Source organism: Enhydra lutris, unplaced genomic scaffold (genome assembly GCF_002288905.1).
Source record: "Enhydra lutris kenyoni isolate GAN:26980312 unplaced genomic scaffold, ASM228890v2 scaffoldscaffold5, whole genome shotgun sequence".
Taxonomy (NCBI): domain Eukaryota; kingdom Metazoa; phylum Chordata; class Mammalia; order Carnivora; family Mustelidae; genus Enhydra; species Enhydra lutris.
This window is the reverse complement of record NW_019154089.1, coordinates 53,719,158-53,740,588: the sequence shown is the minus strand read 5'-3', so window position 1 is coordinate 53,740,588 and position 21,431 is coordinate 53,719,158. Positions and strand designations below refer to the sequence as shown.

At 39.2% G+C, this 21,431-nt stretch overlaps 1 protein-coding gene and 1 pseudogene across 1 annotated transcript in view; one reads left to right on the top strand and one right to left on the bottom strand.

The window, feature by feature from the left end:
* LOC111140914 (golgi phosphoprotein 3) overlaps positions 1-21,431 on the bottom strand; it is a 67,428-nt gene that overhangs the window by 20,348 nt on the left and 25,649 nt on the right. The gene's annotated exons all lie outside the window — the stretch shown is intronic.
* LOC111140915 lies at positions 15,488-16,020 on the top strand (annotated as a pseudogene).

Sequence of the window (21,431 nt, the reverse complement as noted above, 5' to 3'; positions counted from 1 at the left end):
AAGCATATTTTCCTGGGGTTGTTGCCACCCTTTTAGTATTTTACTTGCTCCTTCATATACTCTTATCTGGACAAAATGACAAGGCGGAAAAATTCACCACAAAAAAAAGAACAAGAGGCAGTACCAAAGGCTAGGGACCTAATCAATACAGACATTGGTAATATGTCAGATCTAGAGTTCAGAATGACGATTCTCAAGGTTCTAGCCGGGCTCAAAAAAGGCATGGAAGATATTAGAGAAACGCTCTCGGGAGATATAAAAGCCCTTTCTGGAGAAATAAAAGAACTAAAATCTAACCAAGTTGAAATAAAAAAAGCTATTAATGAGGTGCAATCAAAAATGGAGGCTCTCACTGCTAGGATAAATGAGGCAGAAGAAAGAATTAGCGATATAGAAGACCAAATGACAGAGAATAAAGAAGCTGAGCGAAACAGGGACAAACAGCTACTGGACCATGAGGGGAGAATTCAAGAGATAAGTGACACCGTAAGACGAAACAACATTAGAATAATTGGCATTCCAGAAGAAGAAGAGAGAGAGAGGGGAGCAGAAGGTATATTGGAGAGAATTATTGGAGAGAATTTCCCCAATATGGCAAAGGGAACAAGCATCAAAATCCAGGAGGTTCAAAGAACCCCCCTCAAAATCAATAAGAATAGGTCCACACCCCATCACCTAATAGTAAAATTTACAAGTCTTAGTGACAAAGAGAAAATCCTGAAAGCAGCCCGGGAAAAGAAGTCTGTAACATACAATGGTAAAGATATTAGATTGGCAGCAGACTTATCCACAGACACCTGGCAGGCCAGAAAGAGCTGGCATGATATATTCAGAGCACTAAACGAGAAAAACATGCAGCCAAGAATACTATATCCAGCTAGGCTATCATTGAAAATAGAAGGAGAGATTAAAAGCTTCCAGGACAAACAAAAACTGAAAGAATTTGCAAACACCAAACCAGCTCTACAGGAAATATTGAAAGGGGTCCTCTAAGCAAAGAGAGACTCTAAAACTAGTAGATCAGAAAGGAACAGAAACAATATACAGTAACAGTCACCTTACAGGCAATACAGTGGCACTAAATTCATATCTCTCAATAGTTACCCTGAATGTTAATGGGCTAAATGCCCCAATCAAAAGACACAGGGTATCAGAATGGATAAAAAAACAAAACCCATCTATATGTTGCCTACAAGAAACTCATCTTAAACCCGAAGACACCTCCAGATTTAAAGTGAGGGGGTGGAAAAGAATTTACCATGCTAATGGACATCAGAAGAAAGCAGGAGTGGCAATCCTTATATCAGATCAATTAGATTTTAAGCCAAAGACTATAATAAGAGATGAGGAAGGACACTATATCATACTCAAAGGGTCTGTCCAACAAGAAGACTAACAATTTTAAATACCTATGCCCCTAACATGGGAGCAGCCAACTATATAAACCAATTAATAACAAAATCAAAGAAACACATCAACAATAAGACAATAATAGTAGGGGACTTTAACACTCTCCTCAGTGAAATGGACAGATCATCCAAGCAAAAGATCAACAAGGAAATAAAGGCCTTAAATGACACATTGGACCAGATGGGCATCACAGATATATTCAGAACATTTCATCCCAAAGCAACAGAATACACATTCTTCTCTAGTGCACATGGAACATTCTCCAGAATAGATCACATCCTGGGTCATAAATCACGTCTCAACCGGTATCAAAAGATTGGGATCATTCCCTGCATATTTTCAGACCACAATGCTCTGAAGCTAGAACTCAATCACAAGAGGAACTTTGGAAAGAACCCAAATACATGGAGACTAAACAGCATCCTTCTAAAGAATGAATGGGTCAACCAGGAAATTAAAGAAGAATTGAAAAAATTCATGGAAACAAATGATCATGAAAACACAACGGTTCAGAATCTGTGGGACACAACAAAGGCAGTCCTGAGAGGAAAATATATAGCGGTACAAGCCTTTCTCAAGAAACAAGAAAGGTCTCAGGTACACAACCTAACCCTACACCTAAAGGAGCTGGAGAAAGAACAAGAAAGAAACCCTAAACCCAGCAGGAGAAGAGAAATCATAAAGATCAGAGCAGAAATCAATGAAATAGAAACCAAAAAAACAACAGAACAAATCAATGAAACTAGGACCTGGTTCTTTGAAAGAATTAATAAGACTGATAAACCCCTGGCCAGACTTATCAAAAAGAAAAGAGAAAGGACCCAAATAAATAAAATCATGAATGAAAGAGGAGAGATCACAACTAACACCAAAGAAATACAGAAAATTATAAGAACATACTATGAGCAACTCTACGCCAACAAATTTGACAATCTGGAAGAAATGGATGCATTCCTAGAGACATATAAACTACCACAACTGAACCAGGAAGAAAGAAAAAGCCTGAACAGACCCATAACCAGTAAGGAGATTGAAACAGTCATCAAAAATCTCCAAACAAACAAAAGCCCAGGGCCAGACGGCTTCCCAGGGGAATTCTACCAAACATTTAAAGAAGAACTAATTCCTATTCTCCTGAAACTATTCCAAAAAGTAGAAATGGAAGGAAAACTTCCAAACTCATTTTAGGAGGCCAGCATCACCTTGATCCCAAAACCAGACAAGGATCCCATCAAAAAAGAGAACTACAGACCAATATCCTTGATGAACACAGATGCAAAAATTCTCACCAAAATACTAGCCAATAGGATTCAACAGTATATTAAAAGGATTATTCACCACGACCAAGTGGGATTTATTCCAGGGCTGCAAGGTTGGTTCAACATCCGCAAATCAATCAATGTGATACAACACATTAATAAAAGAAAGAACAAGAACCATATGATACTCTCCATAGATGCTGAAAAAGCATTTGACAAAGTACAGCATCCCTTCCTGATCAAAACTCTTCAAAGTGTAGGAATAGAGGGCACATACCTCAATATTATCAAAGCCATCTATGAAAAACCCACCGCAAATATCATTCTCAATGGAGAAAAACTGAAAGCTTTTCCGCTAAGGTCAGGAACACGGCAGGGATGTCCATTATCACCACTGCTATTCAACATAGTACTAGAAGTCCTAGCCTCAGCAATCAGACAACAAAAGGAAATTAAAGGCATCCAAATCGGCAAAGAAGAAGTCAAACTATCACTCTTTGCAGATGATATGATACTATATGTGGAAAACCCAAAAGACTCCACTCCAAAACTGCTAGAACTTGTACAGGAATTCAGTAAAGTGTCAAGATATAAAATCAATTTACAGAAATCAGTTGCATTTCTCTACACCAACAACAAGACAGAAGAAAGAGAAATTAAGGAGTCAATCCCATTTACAATTGCACCCAAAACTATAAGCTACCTCGGAATAAACCTAACCAAAGAGACTAAGAATCTATACACAGAAAACTATAAAGTACTCATGAAAGAAATTGAGGAAGACACAAAGAAATGGAAAAACGTTCCATGGTCCTGGATTGGAAGAATAAATATTGTGAAAATGTCTATGCTACCTAAAGCAATCTACACATTTAATGCAATTCCTATCAAAGTACCATCCATTTTTTTCAAAGAAATGGAACAAATAATCCTAAAATTTATATGGAACCAGAAAAGACCTCGAATAGCCAAAGCAATATTGAAAAAGAAAGCCAAAGTTGGTGGCATCACAATTCCGGACTTCAAGCTCTATTATTACAAAGCTGTCATCATCAAGACAGCATGGTACTGGCACAAAAACAGACACATAGATCAATGGAACAGAATAGAGAGCCCAGAAATAGACCCTCAACTCTATGGTCAACTCATCTTCGACAAAGCAGGAAAGAATGTCCAATGGAAAAAAGACAGCCTCTTCAATAAATGGTGTTGGGAAAACTGGACAGCCACATGCAGAAAAATGAAATTGGATCATTTCCTTACACCACACACGAAAATAGACTCAAAATGGATGAAGGACCTCAATGTGAGAAAGGAATCCATCAAAATCCTTGAGGAGAACACAGGCAGCAACCTCTTCGACCTCAGCCGCAGCAACATCTTCCTAGGAACATCGCCAAAGGCAACGGAAGCAAGGGCAAAAATGAACTATTGGGATTTTATCAAGATCAAAAGCTTTTGCACAGCAAAGGAAACAGTTAACAAAACCAAAAGACAACTGACAGAATGGGAGAAGATATTTGCTAATGACATTATCAGATAAAGGGCTAGTGTCCAAAATCTATAAAGAACTTAGCAAACTCAACACCCAAAGAACAAATAATCCAATCGAGAAATGGGCAGAAGACATGAACAGACATTTCTGCAAAGAAGACAACCAGATGGCCAACAGACACATGAAAAAGTGCTCCATACCACTCGGCATCAGGGAAATACAAATCAAAACCACACTGAGATATCACCTCACACCAGTCAGAATGGCTAAAATTGACAAGTCAGGAAACGACAGATGCTGGCGAGGATGCGGAGAAAGGGGAACCCTCCTACACTGTTCGTGGGAATACAAGCTGGTGCAACCACTCTGGAAAACAGCATGGAGGTTCCTCAAAATGTTGAAAATAGAACTACCCTATGACCCAGCAATTGCACTGCTGGGTATTTACCCTAAAGATACAAAAGTAGTGGGGCGCCTGGGTGGCTCAGTGGGTTAAGCCGCTGCCTTCGGCTCAGGTCATGATCTCAGGGTCCTGGGATCGAGTCCCACATCGGGATCTCTGCTCAGCAGGGAGCCTGCTTCCCTTCCTCTCTCTCTACCTGCCTCTCTGCCTACTTGTGATCTCTCTCTGTCAAATAAATAAATAAAATCTTTAAAAAAACCAAAAAGATACAAACGTAGTGATCCGAAGGGGCATGTGCACCCGAATGTTTATAGCAGCAATGTCTACAATAGCCAAACTATGGAAAGAACCTAGATGTCCATCAACAGACGAATGGATAAAGAAGATGTGGTATATATACACAATGGAATACTATACAGCCATCAAAAGAAATGAAATCTTGCCATTTGCGACGACGTGGATGAACTAGAGGGTATCATGCTTAGTGAAATAAGTCAATCGGAGAAAGACAACTATCATATGATCTCCCTGATATGAGGGAGAGGAGATGCAACATGGGGGGTTAAGGGGGTAGGAGAAGAGTAAATGAAACAAGATGGGATTGGGAAGGAGACAAACCATAAGTGACTCTCAATCTCACAAAACAAACTGAGGGTTGATGGGGGGAGGGGGGTTGGGGGGGGTGGGGTTATGGACTTTGGGGAGGGTATGTGCTATGGTGAGTGCTGTGAAGTGTGTAAACCTGGCGATTCATAGACCTGTACCCCTGGGGATAAAAATACATGTTTATAAAAAATAAAATTTAAAAAAAAAAGACAAACAATTAAATTCACGTGGGAAAGCTGACAAATGAGCATGGACAGTAAAAGGGCAAGATTAATTTTAAAAATCTGAATGCGTTAACTGGACCAAGATGACAATGCCATCCCTGAAATTAAGTGTATTACAGGAAAAGCAGTAGACTGTACAAAAGTCAAGTGAATCTGGCCATGACGTAGACCAGCAAGATTCTGCAGTAAATTCATGTCCCAACACATGTATGACAGACCAGCAGCGGTGACAAAAATTACTGTTACAAATGTGAAGCAGCCCTTTAATCTTTTCATCTCTAGTGCTAATCTTAAAACTACATTAATCCCAAAACATACATTTTAAAAGCTTACAGTCTCTATATGGATGATGAATATTAACTAAATCTATTTGGGTAATAAGCATTTCACATTATTTGTAAATCAAACCATCATGTTCCGCACCTTAAATTTATACTGTGATGTATTTGTCCATTTTTTTCTCAAAAGGGGGAGAAGTTAATTATCTCTAAAATTGGGATGCATTTCAAAATAAGACGGTACCTTAAAGGAAATGTCATATCATAGCTACTGAGCTAACTAAACCCATGGAAGAGAGAAGAAACATGTGGCATAGGTCCCACACATCCAGGGCAATGTAGTGATGAATTAGGGTCCAATCTGTAAGTTACCTGGAGTACTTAAAACTTGGTACAAGACTGGATAGCCATATCCAGACATCCCACCAATCTACCTACCTTCCTTGTAAAAAGATTTTATAAGGGCAGGTCAATACCCCTGCCCAAAGGATTTTGTCCTCAACCCATTACCGCCTGAAACAAATTCCAAGAACCTGTAATCCAGGAAGGATGGTTATATATTCAGGGCACGCTGAGTTTGTGGGCCCTTAAAAATGTACCCTGTTGGGGCGCCTGGGTGGCTCAGTGGGTTGAGGCCTCTGCCTTCGGCTCGGGTCGTGATCTCGGGGTCCTGGGATCGAGCCTCGCGTTGGGCTCTCTGCTCAGTGGGGAGCCTGCTTCCTCCTCTCTCTCTGCCTGCCTCTCTGCCTACTTGTAATCTCTGTTAAATAAATAAAATCTTAAAAAAAAAAAAAAAACTTTAAAAAAAAATAAAAATGTACCCTGTTTGTTAATCAGAGCAAGCCAGGCACATTAAGAGTAACAGTTAAAACCGGTGAGGAAAACCCGGCACTATAACGCAGTTTATGATCTGGCTCAAAAAGCACAACTTCGTATATTTTGCAACCATGTGTGAGAAGGTAAAGAAGCCCCGATAATGACTAAGTAGTCAGTGACACCACACAGCTCTTGTACTCAGATGTCAATAATCACTTCAGATGCCTAAATGGGTTTGAGATTCTATCACCAGCAATGGAGTATCTTCATGCCTATGGCTGGTCTAAGGGGAGGTACTCAAAAGTTCAGGGTCACACTTAGGGAGGACCACACGGCCACACAATCCACTTACTGATGAAGCAGGAGCAGCTGCACTAAGAATACCAACAGCCATAGGACCTTGAGGATGTCCCCTACTCACTGTAGAAGAAACTAGGAGTTAAAAGACCAAAAGAAAACTATTTTGGGGTCCTACAAGCTTGTGATCAGAAATCAGTTCCAATATTTTCCAAACACAGGGATGGAAGAGGCAGCTATGTCAAACAGAGAGGTTCTCACAAAATCCAGAGAAACATGACTTCATTAGGTTCATGGGTCCAAAACAAGAGGGAACATACAAGAATAGAGAATGCATTAAGACCCCAATATGGTCATACTGATGAGCGGGATGCTAGAAAACAAAAAATGGGCACATTTAAAGATACCATGTGCAGCTCACAAGGCCTCCAACAAAACTAAAAACAGAACACAAAAGACAGGGAATCCAAGGGCCCTGGAAACTAATTCAAAGCATCTCTACTCGAGTAACAACAAATAAGAACCAGATAAGTAGAAACTTTCCCAATGGGATACCAGCTAAATTAATTCATTAATCATGGAGTCCTCCTTCAGTCAATCTTTTGTTGTTTAGAATCCCTGGCATCAGACTCATTCAGACAAATGGCCAAACTTTAGGGCAGACCTCCTGAAGGTTGTGGAACATAAACTGAGATAAATTACCTTTACCATATAGTATGCCATTCAGAAGCTAGGAGCCAAGCAAAGAATGAATGGTACAAGGGCGCCTGGGAGGCTCAGTCAGTTAAGCGGCTGCCTTCAGCTCTGGTCATGATCCCAGGGTCCTGGGATCAAGCCCCACATCGGGCTCCCTGCTCAGGGGGAGCCTGCATCCCCCTCTCCCTCTGCTTGCCGCTCTGCCTACTTATGTGCTCTGTCAAATAAAAAAAATTTAAAAATCTTAAAAAAAAAAATGAATGGTACATAACAAATAAGGCAATGATCTCGGGGACATGCTCTGCAGACACAATTCTTCCCTTGGTGGGCAGTTCCAAGATCTAAACTTAGAGGACAGAGGCTACAAAAAGCCCTATGCTGCTACATGTCTAAGCAACAATCTCCAACACAGCTTTTTCTCAGTGATAAGATGATATTTATTTGGGTCTCTAGTTGCCTGATTCCCTTTACTTCTCTCCAGTGGCTCAATTTGAATGGGGAAAGGGGTGTTCTTTTATTGGGCCCCTAAAAATACAAACACTGAGTTCTCACCATTTGAGTTACAAGCTCCAGAAACACTTAATGAGAATCTTTTTGTTAAGAATTAGGAGCGCCCGGGTGGCTCAGTCAGCTAAGCAGCTGCCTTTGGCTCAGGTCATGATCCCAGGGTCCTAGGATCAAACCCCACATCAGGCTCCCTGCTCAGTGAAGCGCCTGCTTCTCCCTCTCCCTCTCTACCGACTGTTCTGCCTACTTGTGCTATTTCTCTGTCAAATAAATAAAATCATTAAAAAAAAAAAAAGTAGTAAAAAAAAAAAAGAATCAACTCCGCAGGGGCGCATGGGTGGCTTAGTCAGTTAAGCATCTATCTTCTATATAGTGTTGAATTCTGGTGTAATCAATCTTTTTAGAAATGGCTTTCTAAACAGACTTTCCTCAGCAAAAGAAAATATCCGGTTACCAAAATATTTGGTGTTTACTACCAAACCCAATCCAAAAGTTGTACTATTGAGGCCACTCTTGGTTCACATACACCCTATTTTGAAACTCTGCCCTCACCTTCAGATTCTACAGAACGAGGTGATTGTACCCTGTCACATCTATTTGGGCCAGGATGGGCAAACCACAGTTTCCCTCCTGGGAATCTAACTTGGAGACACAGAGGCTGCATCGGTCATATGGTCGGGCATGGGCACTGGCATTTGAGTTCTAACTGATTACGTGGTTTGCAAAACCACCATCATTTTGTTTACAGTCTGAGAATGAAGGTAAACAGAAAAGAAAACAGAAGAGGAAAAAAATAAAAAGAACGGAAAACAGAAGAGATATGCAGAACAGAAATGAGAGAATACACAACGTTGAGGCAAACCAAGACATACAGAAACAGACATACAGAGACAGATGCACATAAAGAATAGCATCCTAGCAACAGAACTTTTCCTGTGTGTTTGGGCTATACTCCTGAACACCTGCATCTCCTTATCTTAAACTACTCTGAAGGGATTTTGGTACTACAAAGCAAGTAACTTCTAATAAAGCGAAAAGAAATTTAATGAGTTGACATTATGTATCCGACAAAGATCTCGAAGTACAGAAACTACAACTAAAAGATTTACACAGGCCAATAAATACTGTGCATGGCTAAAAAATTCAAATCTGCATGCACTTAACTAGCCTGTTTATCATGATAAGGGCATCTACTTATTTCATAAATAAACAGCGGTCCAATTCACCCATATTATCATTTGTAAGACAGCAAATTAGGACCTATAATCAAATAAATGCCACTTACAATTTAAGTCCACATTCCAATTAATCTCATCTAATTAGAAGCAAATTAAATCCTGATATTCCCAACCTTACAAAAGTAAAAAAACATACTTAAAAAAAAACCACAAATACACATTAAAAAAGTATTTACAAAACAGACAAATCCAATTTGAGGGACAGTCTGTTAAGTAACTGGTAAGAACTAAAGGAAATCACATTTAAACAATTAAAGGAAAGAATGACAATAACTCATTAAGAAAGACAATGATTCATCAAATACAGAATCTCAAAAAAGAGTAAAAAATTCTGTAGTTAAAATTAATAACTGAAATGAAATGTTCACTACAAGAGCTCAGCAGATTTAAAATTAAAGAGTATCAAGCAACTTGAATTTGAAGAACAGCAAGAAAAAAGAAGTGAGGAATGTCATGTATACTTCAATTAAAAAGAAGAAGAAAAGAGGGGCGCCTGGGTGGCTCAGTGGGTTAAAGCCTCTGCCTTCGGCTCAGGTCATGATCTCAGAGTCCTGGGATCGAGCCCCACATGGGCTCTCTGCTCAGCAAGGAGCCTGCTTCCTCCTCTCTCTCTGCCTGCCTCTCTGCCTACTTGTAATCTCAGTCTGTCAAATAAATAAATAAAAAAATCTTTAAAAAAAAAAAAAAAAAAAAAAAAAGAAGAAGGAAAGAAAGAGATAATGAGGAAAGCCTCAGAGACTAAGGTCTTCAAAATTCCCAGAATAGGAGTAAAAGGAGTTCTCAGAAAAAGTAACAGCTCAAAATTTCCCAAACTAGGAAAATATTCATCTAAGATCCAGATGCTCAATAAACTCCAAACTGGATAAACACAAAGAGATCGTCAAACCTAGACACGTCAGAGTCAAACTGTTGAGAAAAATCTTGAAAGCAGCAAGACAAAACACCTTCTCACATGTAAGGGAGCAATACAGTTACCAGTGAACTTCTCACTACAAACTCTGGAGACTGGAGATTAGAAGGCACTGAGATAACATACTTGAAGTGCTGAAAGAAAAAATACCATCAAGCAAGAATCTATACTCAGCAAAATTAACCTTTAAAAAGGAGGTGAAATAAATAATGAATCTGCTGCTAGCAGATCAAACTGATTAGAAATTAACTAAAGGAAGTCCTACTGCTGAAAGTCATATGGTATTTCAAATCCCTATAGAAGAAAGGTAGATACAAAGGTAAATTTAAAAAAACCGTATTTGCCGATGGGGAAATACAAATCAAAACCACAATGAGATACTACCTTACATGAGTTAGAATGGCCAAAATCAACAAGACAGGAAACAAGAAGTGTTGGAGAGGATGTGGAGAAAGGGGAACCCTCTTACACTGTTGGTGGGAATGCAAGTTGGTGCAGCCACTCTGGAAAACCATATAGAGATTCCTCAAGACATTAAAAACAGAGTTACCCTAAGACCCAGCAACTGCACTACTGGGTATTTACCCCAAAGATACCGATGCAGTGAAAAAAAGGGCCACATGCACCCCAATGCTCATAGCAACAAGGTCCACAACAACCAAACTGTGGAAGGAGCAGAGATGCCCTTCAACAGATGCATGGATAAAGAAGGATATTACTCAGCCATCAGAAAGGATGAATACCCACCATCTGCACTGACGTGGATGGAACTGGAGGGGATTATGCTGAGTGAAATAAATCAAGCAGAACACAATTATCATATGGTTTCACTCATATGTGGAAATAAGGAATAGAGCAGAGAACCACAGGGGAAAGGAGGGAAAACAGAATGGGAAGAAATCAGAGAGGAAGACAAACCATGAGAGACTCTAGATTCCGGGAAACAGAGGGTTACAGAAGGGAGCAGGGAGGGAATTAGGTAACCGGGGTGATGGGTATTAAGGAGGGCACATGTTATGATAAGCACTGGGTGATATATACAATTAACGAATCTCAAGGTCCTGGAATCAAGACCCACGTCGGGCTCTCTGCTTGGCAGTGGATCTGCTTCTCCTTCTCCTTCTGTGACCTCTCTTGCTCACTCTCTCAAATAAATAAATAGTATCTAAAAATAAATAAGTAAAAATAAAAATAAATTTAAAAAAGATAAAAGACTGTAAGGCTGGATAAAAAACCTGACCATATGCTGTCTACAAAAGACAGTTTAAATTCCAAAACATAAAATGGTTTATAAGAATGAAAACAACATGCAAACAGGAATCAAAAGAAAACTGGAACAGTTTTCTTGTTAAAAGACAAAGTGTACTTCAGAGTAAAGGAAATTAAGAGGAACAAAGGGGGCATTTTCATGATAAAGAAGTTAACCTTTAGGAAAATACAATTATAAACAAACATAAACACACCTAACAACAGAATCCCAAAATACATGAAGCAAAAACTGGCAAGAGAAATACAGTAACAGTAATTACTGTAATTACTGTAACACAATACAGTAAGAGTAATTAACTACAATGACAATAACTGATACAACTAGACAAAAAACAAAGATACAAAACTGAACAACACTACCAACCATGTCAACTTAAACGGCATTTATAAAACTCAGCAACAACCAACTGTAAAATATACACGATTTTCAAGCACACTTGTAATATTTTCCAAGATGGACCACATGGTAGCCCATAAAACAATGACTTTAAAAGGACTGAAATCGGATGAAGTATGTTTTACTCCAAGGGAATTAAATTAGAAATTAACAGAATGAAATCTGGGAAATCTCCATTTGGAATTAATCTATGACTTCTAAATAATCCACTGGTCAAAGAAATCACACACACAAAAAAAGGAAATATTCTGAACTCAATGAAAATAAAAACACAAATTATCAAAATCTATGGGATGCAGCTAAAGTAGTGTTTAGAAAGAAATTTGCATCTCTATTATATACCTGTATTACAAAAAAGGTCTCAAATCAACAACCTATTCTCCCACCTTAAGAAACTAGGAAAAACAACAAACTAAATCCAAATCAACCAAAGGGAAGGAAATAAAGATCAGTACAGAAATCAATGGAATGCAAAATACAAAAATGGGAGGTAGGGGATCCATGAAGTCAAAAGTTATTTCATAAAATAAATAAATAAATAAATCAAGAATCAAGGTTAAAACAGGGGAAAGGAGGACAGGAAGAAAGGCAGAAAGGCAGAGAAAGGACAGAGATATGCAAATTACCAAAGTCAAAAGTAAAAGGAGGGACACATCACTTCTAAACCTACAGAAATTTAAAGGACTACAAGGGAACACTATAAACAACTGTATGCCAATAAATCAGACAACTCAGATGAAATGTTTAAACTCCTGGAAAAACACAAAGTACCAAAACCAACTGAATAAGAAATAAAAAATCAGAATAAGCCCGTAACAAGAAATAGAATTGCATAATAAAAACCGTTACACAAAGAGTGTCACTGAAATGTAGAAGAACAAGGCTGGACCAGATGTGAGAAATCCTAATACCAGCCCTGGCCATAAGGAAAATGTTTTACAGGATTTTAAGAAAGTCATTTAATATCCTGTGTCTCCATTTTCTCATCTACATCATGAAAAAGACAGACTTCAACCATTCTACAAAGTGTGAGTCTAAGCAATTAAGAATTCCCTAAGGGGGTAAGTGACTTAGGGCAAAACCAGATACTCCATCATGTTAAATTCCAAAAAAGCATTTGCAAGTCAATCATCAAGGGTGTTCTAAAAAGCCCCTTAATATTTTTAAAAAGATTTTACATATTTATGAGAGAGAGAGAGAAAGAGCATGAATAGGGTGGAGGGGCAGAGGGAGAAGTAGACTCCCTGATGAGCAGGGAGCCTGATACAGGGCTTGACCCCAGCACCCTGATTCTGAAGGAGACACTTAACCAACTGAGCCACCCAGGCACCCCTTAAAAGCTCTTCAATAGGATATAAAGAACTGTCTGAAGAAAAAAGTTAACACATCTCAGGATAGATAAGCATTTATAATGAGGTACCTGAAAACTGGTGTCTGGCACTGCTATACATAAGCCTAGAAGAGGACAAGAATTTCAAGTTTTCAACTGACAATGTGATCTTCTTAAATGTCAAACTGGTAAGAAAATTGGGAATATACTGCCACACCAGTAAGTTACAGAGGCATGGCAAGTTATACTACATTTAGATTTTAAGAATTCAAATTAAACTCTCAGGCTGATAGGACCCAGAGTACACAGAAATCTAAAGATCACCACTATTGCCTAAAAACCATACATCCTGCTATGTTGAGGTAACTAATGAGCCCTATAGAAAGTAGCCTACCATCAGAAAGAATATGGGTTAAAAAGCCAAAAAACAGGGGTGCCTGGGTAGCTCAGGTGGTGTCCAACTCTTCATTTAGGCTCAAGTCATTATCTCAAGGTCATGGAATCCAGCCCTGTGTCCGGCTCTGCACTCAAGTGCAGTCTGCCTGTCCCCCTCCCCTGGCTTGTGCTCAACCCCATTCTGCTTATGCTCACTCGTGCTCCATCACTCTTGCCCTTTCTCTCAAATAAATAAAATCTTAAAAAAAAAAAAAAAAGCCAAAAAACAAAATAGACTGCAGAAAAATTAGTTATCCTATCCTTGTACAGAAGCAGCCCCTAGGACAGGCCCCAATATCCCCTGCCTCTTGGCATCCATACCCTTATATAATTCCCCCTTGTGAACATACACTGGACTTGCTTCTAACAGAGTATGAGAAATATCAAGGTCTGTCACTTCAGAGGTCAGTCACAAATACACTGCGGGCTTCCATCTTGGGCCTCATCCCTTGCTCTACCAGCTGCCATGCTTTGAGCTGTCCTACACAGACACGCCAGGCAAAGACTGAGGTGCTCAGTCCTGCAACCTGCAAGAAACAGAATCCTCCTCCAGTTGAGCCTTCAGATGAAACCGAAGCTCTCTCTGGCTAACAACTGAACTGCAATCTCATGGAAGACCTTGATCCAGAGCCTCGCAGTTAAGCAATGCCCAGATTCCTGATCTACAAGACAACTATGACAGAAAATACACTGGTTGTTTTGTTCAAACTGTTAAATTTTGCTACAGAGTGTAAGATAACTAACATAAGGCCCCCTACTATTGGACAGACAGGAAAAAAGGGAGGTAATGGCCTAAGGGTCTGAGTTTCCCTTTGGGGTAATGAAACTGTTCTAAAATTGACTGTAATGACTGCTGCACAACTCTGTGAACATACACAAAACCCTGAATTCTACACTTAAAGTGAGTGAACTTTATGGCATAAGAATTCTATCTCAAAGAAGACAACTAACATACCTTGTATCTGAAATTACTTCTGAAATCTTGTTAAGAACTTTTAATTATTTTGAAAGAAATGTGAAAAAGTTCTTAGCAAAAATAACTAAACTGATCGAGAGAAGGATGGTGACTTCAGATAAAGACAGACTCCAAAGATTAGGCAAGAATAAGCAAAAAGAGACAGAAAAACTGGAAAACTACCTACACTTGCAGGTGATATAACTAGATACCTAAATAAATAAATAAATAAATAAATAAATGGATACCCAAAAAAACTGAAGCGTATAAATGGAAAAAGTACTACAATAAGAGAATTTAGAAAAGAACTAGGACTATAAAATTGTCAAACATCAATAACTGCCATAAACAAAAAAGAAGTAATATAAAAAGTTATCATTTCAAAGACCTCATTTACTATCTTAACCAAAAAAAAAAGAAAATACCTAGGCAAACCTATACAAAGAAAGCTTAAGGGGTGCCTGTGTAGCTCAGTGGGTTAAAGCCTCTGCCTTCAGCTCAGGTCCTGATCCCAGGGTCCTGGGATCCCCACAACGAGCTCTCCGCTCAGCAGGGAGCCTGTTTTCCCCTTTCCCTCTCTGCCTGCCTCTCTGCCTACTTGTGATCTGTGTGTGTGTGTGTGTGTGTGTGTGTGTGTGTGTGTCTCAAATAAATAAAATCTTAAAAAAAAAGAAAGAAAGAAAGAAAGAAAGAAAGCTTAAAACTTCCCTGCAAGACTTAAAAACAGACCTGGAAGATGGAAAATGTCTCACTCTTGGCTACAGAAACATTATGTTATCAGTTCTTCCTAACTTATAAAATTAGTATCATCCTAATAAAAATAGCAAGTTTTGTTTTTTATCTAGAGCTATAAAAGTTAAAAATAAAGTTCATAAAAATAAATAGAGGCCATGGGACCCAGGCAGAGGCAGGGGTTGTGTGTCAGAGAGTGAATCTGCTCCCCTCCCCCGTGTGCTGCCACCATGCCAGACAGCTGGGACAAGGACACATACTCCACCCCGAGATCCTGAGACCCTGCGCCATATGCCTGCGCCCGCACCACAGACCTCACTGCCCAACCCCATAACCTATCTGACGAAAGCCTTCCACCTCCTCATGGACAGGCCGGTGAACCTAGCGAGAGTTTATATAGCAGTGCCATGAGAAGAACAGGTACTACTACTACCACCAGGAGTTCCGCCACGTGCCAGACATCACCGAGTGCCAGGAAAAGGTTATCTTGTGCATGTTTGAAGCAGAAATGCAATAGAGAAGAGACTGTAAAGTTGATCAAGAAATTGTCAACATTATCCAGTAAAGGCTGAAGGCCTGTCAGCAGAGGGAATGTAGAGCTACAGGCAGAACTGTGCCAAGGAGCTGGCTCAGTTCACCTAGATGGCCAAGGCCTACCAGGACCATTACCACTATCACGGGGGGTACATTATCACGGGGGGCAAAACAAAATCAGTGGATGCTGGCTAAGAGAAAGGCGGCTAAAGAGACTACCACTGCCTAAAGCAGCTCCTTGAGTAACTTCACAAAACTAGTACTACTAAAAGGAAGAGTAATCAGAAACCTGTTTCTGGTATCATCTTTGGTCCCCAACCTGGACCTGTTGACTTTACTAGTCCCATCTCCCTTTAAATCCAGCTACAACTAAGCTCATAAGAGAAATAAATGAAAGAACCTACTAAAAAAAAAAAAAAAAAAAAAAAAAAAAAGATAAATTCAAAAAAATAACCAGGAAAACTGGGGAGGAGGAGGGAACAATATGTGAGGAACAGAAAATGAAAGTGCCCTACTAGACAGTAAAACAGATTTAAAGCCTCTTGAAATTAAATGTTAGGATACCAATACATGAACAAATGACCAAAAGAATAAAATTCAGGAAGAGACTCAAGAATATATTGAGGGGCACCTGGGTGGCTTAGTGGACTTTAATCTGACCTTTGGCTCAGGTCATGATGTCAGGGTCCCAGGATAGAGCCCCACATTGGGCTCTCTGCTCAGCAGGGAGCCTGTTTCCTCCTCTCTCTCTCTCTGCCTGCCTCTCTGCCTACTTGTGATCTCTGTCTGTCAAATAAATAAATAAATAAAATCTTTAAAAAAAAAAAAGAATATGCTGAAATCTAATACATGATAAAACTGTAACCTCAAATCAGTATAAAATGGGAAGACGGATATAGCCACTCAGAAAAAGAAAACTGTATCCATACTTCATATTATATTTCTAAATGAAAGTCCAAATGGATCAGGGACTGAAATGTGAAATGAAACAATGTAAATACTAAAAGAAAAAAGGAGTGAATACTTTCATACCCTGGTGTGGGGAAAAAACTGCAGCTATTACTTGAATCTAAAAGAAAAAAGAGACTGATAAATTATACAAATTTTTTAAAGACTGCATGGCAAACACCGTAAGTCAAAAAACAAAGGCAAATGTAGGACATTTAAAACATATCACAGGGGTGCCTGGGTGGCTCAGTCGTTAAGTGTCTGCCTTCAGCTCAGGTCATCATTCCAGGGTTCTGGGATCAAGCCCCCCACCAGGCTCCCCACTCAGTGGGAAGCCTGCTTCTCCCTCTCCCACTCCCTCCACTCCACTGTTTGTGTTCCCTCTATCACTGTCTCTCTCTGTCAAACAAATAAACAAAATCTTAAAAAAAAAAAAAAATCACAGATATAAGGCTAATATCTCTAATATACAATTATTAAAAATTAAAGGAAAAGATAAAGATAATTTTTATAAAAGCAAAAGATACAGGGGCATCTGGGTGGCTCAGTCAGTTAAGCACCTAACGCTTGATTTCAGCTCAGGTCATGATCTAAGGGTCATGAGATCAAGTCCTCCATTGGGTTCTGTGCTGGATATGGAACCTTTATTTTTATGGAATCTGCTCTCTCCCTTTGCCCCTTCCCACCACCACACTCCCTTTCCAAAAGGAAAAAAAAAAAGAAAAAAGAAAAAGGCAAGGGGCCCCTGAATGGCTCAATTGGTTGGGCATCTGCCTTCAGCTCAGGTCATGGTCTTGGGATCCTGGGATCAAGCCCTCCGTCAAGCTCCCTACTCAGCAGGGAATCGGCTTCTCCCTCTCCCTCTGCCCCTGCCTCTGCCCCTCTACTCATGCTCTCTCTTTATCAAATAAATAAATAAAATCTTTAAAAAAAAAAAAAAAAGAAGCAGCAGCAGCAAAGACATAAACAGAAAAATTCACAAAAGGACTTAAACATATGGAAAGATACTTTGTCATTCGTAAGAAAATACATGCTTAAATTACATTAAGAATCCGTCAACAAAAAAAAACCCAGTTCAAAAAGAAGCCAGTGTCCATCACCAGACGACTAGATAAGCAAAATATGGTATATACATACAATGTACCATTTTAGCTTTAAAAAGAAATTCTGACACATGCTACAACATGGACAAACCTGGGTGACATTTTATCAAGTGAAATAAGCCAGTCACAAGAAGGCAAGCATAATGATTCCACTTACATGAGGTACCTAGAATAGTCAAATTCATTAACAGAAAGCAGAATGGTGGTTGCCCAGGGCAGGTGGCAGGTAATGGGGAGTTATTTAAAGGGTAGAGTTTTAGTCTGGGATGATGTAGTGCTTTTTGAGGTGGATGGTGGTGATGGCTACATAACAATGAGAATGTCCTTGTGCCAGTGAACAATGGTTAAAATAGTAACTTTCATGCTGTGTATATTTTACAATTTTTAAAGCTACAGAAAATAATGCTTACCTATCAAGGCTAGCAAAAATCCAGTAATAGGACGACATGCTATGTTAACAAAGATGAGAACAATAGGCACTCTTACACACTATGATGGGAATGCAGAGCTGACACCACTCCTACCAAGGGGAATTTGGAAATCCAGAAAAATCATTATGTACCCTTCAACCAGACAATCCTACTTCTAGGAATCTACTGTGAAAAAAAATTCATAAATACAAAACAATATATGCATATAGTCATTAAATGTGACATTATTTGAAGTTGGGAAAACTTGGAAACATCCCATAAATCCATCAATAAGGGACCTGATGAATACAGAAAGATATACACATAATAAAATAATACAGAGCCATAAAAGACCTCTACATAATGATAAAAACAATCTTCAGGCTATAACATGTAAAAAGGAAGACACTAAACAACATATGTAATAGGCTACCCTTTGTATATGGAGGAGAGGGGCAAGAATGAATATATATAATTTTACTAAGAAACACTGGAAAGATAAACCCCAAACTATTTTTTAAAAAATTACCAATAGGGGCGCCTGGGTGGCTCAGTGGGTTAAGCCTCTGCCTTCAGCTCAGGTCATGATCTCAGGGTTCTGGGATCGAGTCCCACATCAGGCTCTCTGCTCACAGGGAGCCTGCTTCCCCCCCTCTCTCTGCCTGCCTCTCTGCCTACTTGTGATCTCTCTCTGTCAAATAAATAAATTTAAAAAAATCTTAAAAAAAAAAAAAATTACCAATAGATGGGGCACCTGGGTGGCTCAGTGGGTTGAGCCTCTGCCTTCGGCTCAGGTCATGATCTTAGGGTCCTGGGATCAAGCCCCACATGGGCTCTCTGCTCAGCAGGGAGCCTGCTTCCTCCTGTCTCTCTGCCTGCCTCTCTGCCTACTTGTGATCTCTCTTTCTGTTAAATAAAGAAATAAAAAAATCTTTTAAAAAAATTACCAATAGGGGAAGGAAGGAATGAAATAGAAAGAAGGCAGCATTTTAAATGTACATCTTTAGTAAAAGTACTACACAGTAGGGCACATAGGTGGCTCAGGGGGTCAAGCATCTGACTCTTGATTTTGGCACAGGTCATGCTCTCAGGGTCATCAGAGCCAGGTCTGACTCAGCACTGAGCATGGAGCCTGCTCAGGATTCTCTCCCTCCTTCTCCCTCTGCCCCACCCAACTCATGCTGTCCCTCTCTCTAAAATTAATTAATTAATTAATTAATTTTAAGTACTACAGAGAAACTTAAGGCTGAACTCAACAATCAATTAGTAGTAATACTGACATTATTATTTTTGAAAACATTTTATTTAACATTTTATTTGAGAGAGAGAGAGAGAGAGAGAGAGAGAAAGAACAGAGGGGAAGAGAAGAGGCAGAGGATGAGAGAGAAGCAGATTCCCCACTCAGCTCAGAGCCCAATATGGGACTCAATCCCAGAACCCCAAGATCATAACCTGGCCCAAGGCAGACTACTTAACATTCAGAGCCACCCAGGTACCGCTGAAACTATTTTAATACATACAGTAAGCCAATACAAATATGTTAATACTTTAGAAATCAAGATTTTCAATGAGAAAAGGAGATAAAGTATAAAATCCAGTGAGTAAAATAAAAACCCACAATGTTAAATTTGAACCAGAAACTATATAACTGATTTTTTTCCCCTCCCAAAAAGTGTTTGCCAGCTCTGTCCCCCGACGAAAATATATTCTAGGGGCACCTGAGTGGCTCAGTCAGTTAAGTATCTGCCTTCAGTTCAGGTCATGATCCTGGAGTGCACGGATTGAGCCCCAAGTCGGGGATCGAGCCACACAACAGGCCTTCTGCTCAGCGGGGGTCTGCTTCTCCCTCTGCCCCTCCCCTGCTCGTGCTTGCTCTCTCTCTAATAAATAAAAATCTTAAAAAAAAAAAAAAAAAGGCAAGAAAACCTATTCTCTGTGCACTAAAAAGTCCTAGAACCAATCACAACCATTAACACTGAGTATACCCAGTGACCAGTCTACTCCCCACAAATAAAAACTAGCATTCGCTAAAGGAATGATGGATTCTAGGTCTGAAATAAGGCATCTATAAGAGAAGCCTGGGACAGCAGTTGGTGTTGACAGAAAGCAAGTTATCAAAGGTCAATAGGTCATATCAAAAGAACACTGAAGCCAAAAGAAAGAAATTCCCACAGGCCAAAGGTGGGACAATCTGAACATCAAAAAGATCAAGATAAGTGACAGAAACACAAGAACATATTTAAAAAGAAAAACACAAGCCATAATTTTTAAAAAGAAAAAAAAAAATACCCACACCTCACAGGAAGTAATACTAACCTCCTTTATCTGAAACCTGGCCTTAAAAAGAAAATTAAGTATTAACCCTGCCTGTTAAGTGCATTTTAAAAAAACAGGATTACAAAGGAAACCAAATCACTGACAGTTATGAAAATATTAAAAGTAAACAAATTTGTGATATGTGCTTTATTAGCACATTAAACAAATTCTGGTGGCAAGTCGAGTAACTACTATAATTCCAATGTAGTGATGAGCACACTATGATGTGAGGTGTCTACAACAGCTGTCCTGTGATATGAAAATTCTCTAGTTTCTACTGATACCAAACTCAGACACTGCTGACACTTTAGGTTGTTGCCTGCCTACATTCATAACTGAAGCAGAGGTTAACTTTCAGTTATAGGTCCTTACAAAATAAAGAACCATTTCCCCGCAGTTCTAAGAGGAATGTTTACAGTAATACAGGCCTACCTAAAGAAACAAGAAAAATCTCAAACAACCTAACCTTATACCTGAAAGGACTAGAAAAAGAACAAGGCCCAAAGTTTGAAGAAAGGAAAGAAATTCTAAAAGATCAGAGCAGAAACAAAATAAAGACCAAATACAAAAAAGATCAATGAAACTAAGAGCTGGTTCTCTGAAAAAAATAAAACTGATAAACCTTTAGACAGACTAATCAAGAAAAAAAGAACCTGAATCAAATAAAAAATGAAAGAGAAGTTACAGAACACCACAGAAATACAAAGGATTATAAAAGACTACTACAAAGAATCACATGCCAACAAATTTGGCAATCTACAAGAAATAGATAAATTCCTAGGAATACAGAAGAAAGAGAAAATTGAACGGACTGCTTACTAGTAATGAAATTCAATCACTCATCAAAAAACTCCCCACAAATA